The 9,752-nt window shown below is 40.3% G+C and overlaps 3 non-coding genes across 3 annotated transcripts; all 3 read left to right on the forward strand.

The window, feature by feature from the left end:
* The first annotated feature begins 2,475 nt into the window (after nucleotides 1-2,475).
* TRNAW-CCA lies at nucleotides 2,476-2,547 on the forward strand. The gene has a single exon. It is a non-coding gene; the product is annotated as a tRNA-Trp (tRNA).
* Nucleotides 2,548-4,118: 1,571 nt separating this feature from the next.
* Nucleotides 4,119-4,190, forward strand: TRNAW-CCA. The gene has a single exon. It is a non-coding gene; the product is annotated as a tRNA-Trp (tRNA).
* A 1,571-nt stretch (nucleotides 4,191-5,761) lies between these two features.
* Nucleotides 5,762-5,833, forward strand: TRNAW-CCA. Its single transcript has one exon. It is a non-coding gene; the product is annotated as a tRNA-Trp (tRNA).
* Nucleotides 5,834-9,752: the final 3,919 nt, after the last annotated feature.

Genomic DNA, 9,752 nt, shown 5'->3' on the forward strand with positions numbered 1-9,752 from the left:
GGGATTTTATTCTGTCCCCACGTAGTACATGCGCCTAGGATAGGTGTTCCTGGCCCAGCACTATGTCGCTCAATGCATCATGAAAGAAAAAGGTGCCCGTTGCAGAATGAAGATGGATCACCAACACTGTCTTTTGACCATCCAGTCTCTGATGTAACCCAGAATTCCTTTCTATACGTGCCGATTCACCCATCACTGCTGAAATGGTTGGTTGCACAGCAGAGTGTAGATAAGCAGATGAGTGATACCATAGTTTCTAGGGAGAGCGGCTTGTTGATCTAGAGCTGGGTGACCTATATTTCTTCCACGGAGAAAAGACGGAGGCAGAAAGGCCTAGCACTTTTCCCTGTTTGGCATAGGCATCCTAGCATACATGGTCGTTGAGATTTAGTATGAAAGAGAAAGCGGTAAGTAAAGTAGCTCTGGAGTTACGGGAAAGTGAATTAGCAGTTACTACTCAGCTAGTGGATAAGCAGAGTGCAATAAACAGGAGATTAGACTCTCTTAAGATTACACTAATCAAGACATTTTTTAAGAGACACTGCATACGACGTATAACACAAACGTCCACCTGTAACAACATCAAACAAAGACATCTAAATTTTAGCTCAAAAAAAGCTATTCCCAAAAAGCTAGAAGAACGAAATGTACTCCAAAACATAAAGCTCAAAACACCTACAATACTACCTGAACACACAACATACCTAACATTATGTGGGTTACAAGGTAAGAGATAAGCAGAGTGCAATAAACAGGAGATTAGACTTTGACATTAGAAGTACAGGAACTGATACTACTTTCTAGTCAGATTAAGAAGGCACTTTGCTCAGGCCAGACCTTGTGGCGCAACGGTAGCGTCTGACTCCAGATCAGAAGGCTGCGTGTTCGAATCACGTCAGGGTCATCTTATTGCCACCCTCGTAGGTTGACATTCCAACACATAAAGTCACGTTCTACATGCCATACGTGTGGCCCCTTTCAGTGGGACTTCTAAACGTGTAGTATGATGTGAAAATAGCATGCCTCGCAAGAATTATATACCTGCTGGTGGAGTGCTCCTCAGACTGCCGGTCCATCTTTTGGTGTTCAGATCCGTGCGGTGCAGATTTGTTATCATGTTCAGTATTCGGTCTATTTCAGCTATTACTATAGTCCTGCTCAACTGCTGATCACACTGATGGAGTGGCCCATCGTGAAACCTTTTCATCTGAGCCCAAACAAAAACAAGTAAAGCACAGTTATCGAACAGAAATCATATAAGGTGTCATTTTACTTAGGCGTAGCTACATCTGGAAATAGAGCATTCTCGTTCCCAAGAACAATGCCCTTCGAGCTAGAGGGAAGGTGCCAAAGCAGGTATAGTTTCTACTTTAGGGGAAAAAAAGGGTAGTTTTCTTAGCTGACATTTGAATGAGCTAAACTCAGGGGCTGTTCTGATGTTTGCAGGGAATTTCTTCCATTTGTTTGATTCCAGAATAGAGAAAACATTGCCTTCTGCATGCATGTGTGAACTTTGCATCCGCTGCCCAATCTGTGTGAGTCTACTGTGATTGAGACCTGTCTTAAATGCTTTAAGAAAAGCTTCGATTAGCTGATTGAACTTTGCAGGGCTGCTTTTCTTGACAAAGTGTGTATAGTGTGGGGATTTTATTCTGTCCCCACGTAGTACATGCGCCTAGGATAGGTGTTCCTGGCCCAGCACTATGTCGCTCAATGCATCATGAAAGAAAAAGGTGCCCGTTGCAGAATGAAGATGGATCACCAACACTGTCTTTTGACCATCCAGTCTCTGATGTAACCCAGAATTCCTTTCTATACGTGCCGATTCACCCATCACTGCTGAAATGGTTGGTTGCACAGCAGAGTGTAGATAAGCAGATGAGTGATACCATAGTTTCTAGGGAGAGCGGCTTGTTGATCTAGAGCTGGGTGACCTATATTTCTTCCACGGAGAAAAGACGGAGGCAGAAAGGCCTAGCACTTTTCCCTGTTTGGCATAGGCATCCTAGCATACATGGTCGTTGAGATTTAGTATGAAAGAGAAAGCGGTAAGTAAAGTAGCTCTGGAGTTACGGGAAAGTGAATTAGCAGTTACTACTCAGCTAGTGGATAAGCAGAGTGCAATAAACAGGAGATTAGACTCTCTTAAGATTACACTAATCAAGACATTTTTTAAGAGACACTGCATACGACGTATAACACAAACGTCCACCTGTAACAACATCAAACAAAGACATCTAAATTTTAGCTCAAAAAAAGCTATTCCCAAAAAGCTAGAAGAACGAAATGTACTCCAAAACATAAAGCTCAAAACACCTACAATACTACCTGAACACACAACATACCTAACATTATGTGGGTTACAAGGTAAGAGATAAGCAGAGTGCAATAAACAGGAGATTAGACTTTGACATTAGAAGTACAGGAACTGATACTACTTTCTAGTCAGATTAAGAAGGCACTTTGCTCAGGCCAGACCTTGTGGCGCAACGGTAGCGCGTCTGACTCCAGATCAGAAGGCTGCGTGTTCGAATCACGTCAGGGTCATCTTATTGCCACCCTCGTAGGTTGACATTCCAACACATAAAGTCACGTTCTACATGCCATACGTGTGGCCCCTTTCAGTGGGACTTCTAAACGTGTAGTATGATGTGAAAATAGCATGCCTCGCAAGAATTATATACCTGCTGGTGGAGTGCTCCTCAGACTGCCGGTCCATCTTTTGGTGTTCAGATCCGTGCGGTGCAGATTTGTTATCATGTTCAGTATTCGGTCTATTTCAGCTATTACTATAGTCCTGCTCAACTGCTGATCACACTGATGGAGTGGCCCATCGTGAAACCTTTTCATCTGAGCCCAAACAAAAACAAGTAAAGCACAGTTATCGAACAGAAATCATATAAGGTGTCATTTTACTTAGGCGTAGCTACATCTGGAAATAGAGCATTCTCGTTCCCAAGAACAATGCCCTTCGAGCTAGAGGGAAGGTGCCAAAGCAGGTATAGTTTCTACTTTAGGGGAAAAAAAGGGTAGTTTTCTTAGCTGACATTTGAATGAGCTAAACTCAGGGGCTGTTCTGATGTTTGCAGGGAATTTCTTCCATTTGTTTGATTCCAGAATAGAGAAAACATTGCCTTCTGCATGCATGTGTGAACTTTGCATCCGCTGCCCAATCTGTGTGAGTCTACTGTGATTGAGACCTGTCTTAAATGCTTTAAGAAAAGCTTCGATTAGCTGATTGAACTTTGCAGGGCTGCTTTTCTTGACAAAGTGTGTATAGTGTGGGGATTTTATTCTGTCCCCACGTAGTACATGCGCCTAGGATAGGTGTTCCTGGCCCAGCACTATGTCGCTCAATGCATCATGAAAGAAAAAGGTGCCCGTTGCAGAATGAAGATGGATCACCAACACTGTCTTTTGACCATCCAGTCTCTGATGTAACCCAGAATTCCTTTCTATACGTGCCGATTCACCCATCACTGCTGAAATGGTTGGTTGCACAGCAGAGTGTAGATAAGCAGATGAGTGATACCATAGTTTCTAGGGAGAGCGGCTTGTTGATCTAGAGCTGGGTGACCTATATTTCTTCCACGGAGAAAAGACGGAGGCAGAAAGGCCTAGCACTTTTCCCTGTTTGGCATAGGCATCCTAGCATACATGGTCGTTGAGATTTAGTATGAAAGAGAAAGCGGTAAGTAAAGTAGCTCTGGAGTTACGGGAAAGTGAATTAGCAGTTACTACTCAGCTAGTGGATAAGCAGAGTGCAATAAACAGGAGATTAGACTCTCTTAAGATTACACTAATCAAGACATTTTTTAAGAGACACTGCATACGACGTATAACACAAACGTCCACCTGTAACAACATCAAACAAAGACATCTAAATTTTAGCTCAAAAAAAGCTATTCCCAAAAAGCTAGAAGAACGAAATGTACTCCAAAACATAAAGCTCAAAACACCTACAATACTACCTGAACACACAACATACCTAACATTATGTGGGTTACAAGGTAAGAGATAAGCAGAGTGCAATAAACAGGAGATTAGACTTTGACATTAGAAGTACAGGAACTGATACTACTTTCTAGTCAGATTAAGAAGGCACTTTGCTCAGGCCAGACCTTGTGGCGCAACGGTAGCGCGTCTGACTCCAGATCAGAAGGCTGCGTGTTCGAATCACGTCAGGGTCATCTTATTGCCACCCTCGTAGGTTGACATTCCAACACATAAAGTCACGTTCTACATGCCATACGTGTGGCCCCTTTCAGTGGGACTTCTAAACGTGTAGTATGATGTGAAAATAGCATGCCTCGCAAGAATTATATACCTGCTGGTGGAGTGCTCCTCAGACTGCCGGTCCATCTTTTGGTGTTCAGATCCGTGCGGTGCAGATTTGTTATCATGTTCAGTATTCGGTCTATTTCAGCTATTACTATAGTCCTGCTCAACTGCTGATCACACTGATGGAGTGGCCCATCGTGAAACCTTTTCATCTGAGCCCAAACAAAAACAAGTAAAGCACAGTTATCGAACAGAAATCATATAAGGTGTCATTTTACTTAGGCGTAGCTACATCTGGAAATAGAGCATTCTCGTTCCCAAGAACAATGCCCTTCGAGCTAGAGGGAAGGTGCCAAAGCAGGTATAGTTTCTACTTTAGGGGAAAAAAAGGGTAGTTTTCTTAGCTGACATTTGAATGAGCTAAACTCAGGGGCTGTTCTGATGTTTGCAGGGAATTTCTTCCATTTGTTTGATTCCAGAATAGAGAAAACATTGCCTTCTGCATGCATGTGTGAACTTTGCATCCGCTGCCCAATCTGTGTGAGTCTACTGTGATTGAGACCTGTCTTAAATGCTTTAAGAAAAGCTTCGATTAGCTGATTGAACTTTGCAGGGCTGCTTTTCTTGACAAAGTGTGTATAGTGTGGGGATTTTATTCTGTCCCCACGTAGTACATGCGCCTAGGATAGGTGTTCCTGGCCCAGCACTATGTCGCTCAATGCATCATGAAAGAAAAAGGTGCCCGTTGCAGAATGAAGATGGATCACCAACACTGTCTTTTGACCATCCAGTCTCTGATGTAACCCAGAATTCCTTTCTATACGTGCCGATTCACCCATCACTGCTGAAATGGTTGGTTGCACAGCAGAGTGTAGATAAGCAGATGAGTGATACCATAGTTTCTAGGGAGAGCGGCTTGTTGATCTAGAGCTGGGTGACCTATATTTCTTCCACGGAGAAAAGACGGAGGCAGAAAGGCCTAGCACTTTTCCCTGTTTGGCATAGGCATCCTAGCATACATGGTCGTTGAGATTTAGTATGAAAGAGAAAGCGGTAAGTAAAGTAGCTCTGGAGTTACGGGAAAGTGAATTAGCAGTTACTACTCAGCTAGTGGATAAGCAGAGTGCAATAAACAGGAGATTAGACTCTCTTAAGATTACACTAATCAAGACATTTTTTAAGAGACACTGCATACGACGTATAACACAAACGTCCACCTGTAACAACATCAAACAAAGACATCTAAATTTTAGCTCAAAAAAAGCTATTCCCAAAAAGCTAGAAGAACGAAATGTACTCCAAAACATAAAGCTCAAAACACCTACAATACTACCTGAACACACAACATACCTAACATTATGTGGGTTACAAGGTAAGAGATAAGCAGAGTGCAATAAACAGGAGATTAGACTTTGACATTAGAAGTACAGGAACTGATACTACTTTCTAGTCAGATTAAGAAGGCACTTTGCTCAGGCCAGACCTTGTGGCGCAACGGTAGCGCGTCTGACTCCAGATCAGAAGGCTGCGTGTTCGAATCACGTCAGGGTCATCTTATTGCCACCCTCGTAGGTTGACATTCCAACACATAAAGTCACGTTCTACATGCCATACGTGTGGCCCCTTTCAGTGGGACTTCTAAACGTGTAGTATGATGTGAAAATAGCATGCCTCGCAAGAATTATATACCTGCTGGTGGAGTGCTCCTCAGACTGCCGGTCCATCTTTTGGTGTTCAGATCCGTGCGGTGCAGATTTGTTATCATGTTCAGTATTCGGTCTATTTCAGCTATTACTATAGTCCTGCTCAACTGCTGATCACACTGATGGAGTGGCCCATCGTGAAACCTTTTCATCTGAGCCCAAACAAAAACAAGTAAAGCACAGTTATCGAACAGAAATCATATAAGGTGTCATTTTACTTAGGCGTAGCTACATCTGGAAATAGAGCATTCTCGTTCCCAAGAACAATGCCCTTCGAGCTAGAGGGAAGGTGCCAAAGCAGGTATAGTTTCTACTTTAGGGGAAAAAAAGGGTAGTTTTCTTAGCTGACATTTGAATGAGCTAAACTCAGGGGCTGTTCTGATGTTTGCAGGGAATTTCTTCCATTTGTTTGATTCCAGAATAGAGAAAACATTGCCTTCTGCATGCATGTGTGAACTTTGCATCCGCTGCCCAATCTGTGTGAGTCTACTGTGATTGAGACCTGTCTTAAATGCTTTAAGAAAAGCTTCGATTAGCTGATTGAACTTTGCAGGGCTGCTTTTCTTGACAAAGTGTGTATAGTGTGGGGATTTTATTCTGTCCCCACGTAGTACATGCGCCTAGGATAGGTGTTCCTGGCCCAGCACTATGTCGCTCAATGCATCATGAAAGAAAAAGGTGCCCGTTGCAGAATGAAGATGGATCACCAACACTGTCTTTTGACCATCCAGTCTCTGATGTAACCCAGAATTCCTTTCTATACGTGCCGATTCACCCATCACTGCTGAAATGGTTGGTTGCACAGCAGAGTGTAGATAAGCAGATGAGTGATACCATAGTTTCTAGGGAGAGCGGCTTGTTGATCTAGAGCTGGGTGACCTATATTTCTTCCACGGAGAAAAGACGGAGGCAGAAAGGCCTAGCACTTTTCCCTGTTTACAAAAAAAGGGGCCCCCCCCTTTTTTTGGGGGGAAATTTTTAAAACCCCTTTTAAAACCGGGGAACCCCCCCGGGTTTTTTTTTCCCCCCCGGGGGTTTTTTATTTTTTTTTTCCTAATTTTTGTTTTAAAAAGGCCCTTAAAAACCCCCCTTTGGGGTTTTTTCCCCCAAAAAAAATTTTGGGCCCGTTTGGGGAAAATTTTTTTTTTTTATTGGGGAAAAAAAATTTTTCCCCCCCCGGGGTGGGAAAGGGGGGGGCCCCCCAAAAAAAAAAAGGGGGTTTTTTAAAAAAAAATAAATTTTTTGGGGGGAAATTTTTAAAAATTTTTTTTTTTTCCAAAAAAATTTTTTTGGGGGCCCCGGGTTTTTTTTTGGGGGGGTTTTTTTTGAATTTTTTTAAATTTTAAAAAATTTTTATTTTTTGGGGAATTTTTTTGTTTTTTAAAAAAAAATTTTTTTTTTGTTAATTTTCCCCCAAATTTTTTCCCCCCCTTTCCCCTTTTTTTTTAAAAAAAAAAATTTTTGCGAATTTTAAATTTTTTCCCCCTTTTTTAAAAATTTTTTGGGGGGGAAAATTTTTTTTCCCCCCCAAAACCCCCCCAAATTTTTTGGGTTGGGAAAAAAAGGGGGGTTTTTTTTTTGGGGGGTTTTTTTTTGACCCGGGGGAAATTTTCCCCCCCGGGGGGGGGGGGGCCCCCCTTTTTTTTGGGGGCAAAGGTTAAAAGGGGGGTTTTAAAAGGGGAAAAAGTTTTTGGGGGGGGGAAAAAACCCAAAAAAAAGGGGAAAAAAAGGGCCCCCAAAAAGGGGTTGGTTTTTTAAAAAAAAAATTTTTTTAAAAAAAGGGAGGGAAAAAAATCCCTTTTTAAAAAAAAAAGGTTTAAAAAAAAAAAAAAAAAAGGAAAAATTTTAAAAAAAAAAAAAATTTTAAAAACCCCAAAACATAACCAAATTTTGGGGAAAAAATAAAAAAACAAAATTTTTGGGGAAAAATTTAAAAAAAAAGGGAAAAAAAAAACCCCCCAAAAAAAAAAAAATTTTTTAAAAAAAACCCCCCCCGGGGTTACCCAAAAAAAAAATTTTTTAAAAAAGGGTTTTTTTTAAAAAGGGAAAAAAAAATTTTTAAAAAAAATTCCTTTTCCGGGGGGTTTTGGGGTTTAAACGTTTTAATTAAAAAGGGGGTTTTTCCGGGGGGCTCTTTCCCCCCTTTTTCCCCTTTTTTAAAAAAAATTTTTTTTTTTTTTTTTTTTCCCTTTTTAATTTTAAAAATTTTTAAAAAAAATTTTTTAAGGCCCCCCTTTTTGGGGCCCCTTTTTTTTTTCCGGGTTTAAAAATTTTTTTTTTGGGGTTTTTCCCCAAACTAACCCAAAAAAGGGGGAAAAAATGGGTTTGGGGGTTTCCCCAAAAAAAAAAAAAAAAAAATTTTTTTTAAAAAAAAAATTTTTTTTTTGGGGGTTTTTGGTTTTTTTTTTCCCCCTTTTTTTGGGGGGGAAAAAAAAAACCCCCGGGGGGTTTTTTTTTTAAAAAAAAATTTTTTCCCCTTTTTGGGGGCCCCTTTTTTGGGGTTTTAAAATTTTTTTAAATTTTTAATTTTTTCCCTTTTTAAAAAAAAGGTTTTTGGGGGTTTTTTTTCCCCCCAATTTTTAAAGGGTTTTCCCCCCAAAAGGAAAAAAGGGGGAAAAAAAAAATTTGGGGGGGTTTTTAAAAAATTTTTTTTTTTCTGGAAAAAAGAACCCCAAAGGGGGCCCCCCCCCTTTTTTTGGGGGGGGAAAAAAAAAGGGGGGGGAAAAAAAAAAAAAAAAAGGGGGTTTTTTTATCCAGGGGTGAAAAATTTTTTTCCCAAAAGGCCCCCCAAAAAAAAAAGGGGGGTTTCCCCGGGTTTAAAAAAAAATTTTTTAGTTTTAAAAAGGGGGGGGGTTTTTTGGGGGGGGAAAAAAAATTTTTGGGAAAAAGGGGGGAAAGGGGAAAACCTTTCCCCCAAAACCCAAAATTTCAAACCGAATTTTTAAAAAAAAAGGGGAAAAAAACCCCCCAAAAAAAAAAAAATTTTAAATTTTTTAAAAAATTCCAAAAACAAAAAAATTTTTAAAAAAAAAAAAAAAAAAAAACCCCCAAAAAAAAACCCAAAAAGGGAAAAAAAAAAAAAAATTTTTTTAAAAAATTTAAAAAAATTTGAAGGCAAATTTCCAAATTTAAAAAAAAAAAAACCCAAAAAAAAAATTTTTTTAAAAAAAGGTTTGGGGAAAAAAAGGGGAAAAATTTCCCCCCCCGGGGGAAAAAAAAATTTTTAAAAAACATTTGGGCCCCAAAAAATTTTAACGGGTTTTTTAAAAAAAACCCCCCGGAAAAAAGGGGGGTTTTTTTTGGGGCCCCTTTTTTAAAAAGGGGCCAAATTTTTTTCCCTTTTAATTTTCTAAGGGTTTTTGGGGCCCCCCCCAAAAAAAAATTTTTTTTGGGGGGGCCCCTTTTTCCCCCCCAAAAAAAAAACCCCTTTTTAAAAAAATTTTTGGGTTTTTTTTAGGGTTCTAATTCCTTCCTATACGTGCCGATTCACCCATCACTGCTGAAACGGTTGGTTGCACAGCAGAGTGTAGATAAGCAGATGAGTGATACCATAGTTTCTAGGGAGAGCGGCTTGTTGATCTAGAGCTGGGTGACCTATATTTCTTCCACGGAGAAAAGACGGAGGCAGAAAGGCCCAGCACTTTTCCCTGTTTGGCATAGGCATCCTAGCATACATGGTCGTTGAGATTTAGTATGAAAGAGAAAGAGGTAAGTAAAGTAGCTCTGGAGTTACGGGAAAGTGAATTAGCAGTTACTACTCAGCTAGTG

Source organism: Protopterus annectens, chromosome 1.part2 (genome assembly GCF_019279795.1).
Source record: "Protopterus annectens isolate FY-2018-M chromosome 1.part2, PAN1.0, whole genome shotgun sequence".
In the NCBI taxonomy this organism is placed as follows: domain Eukaryota; kingdom Metazoa; phylum Chordata; order Ceratodontiformes; family Protopteridae; genus Protopterus; species Protopterus annectens.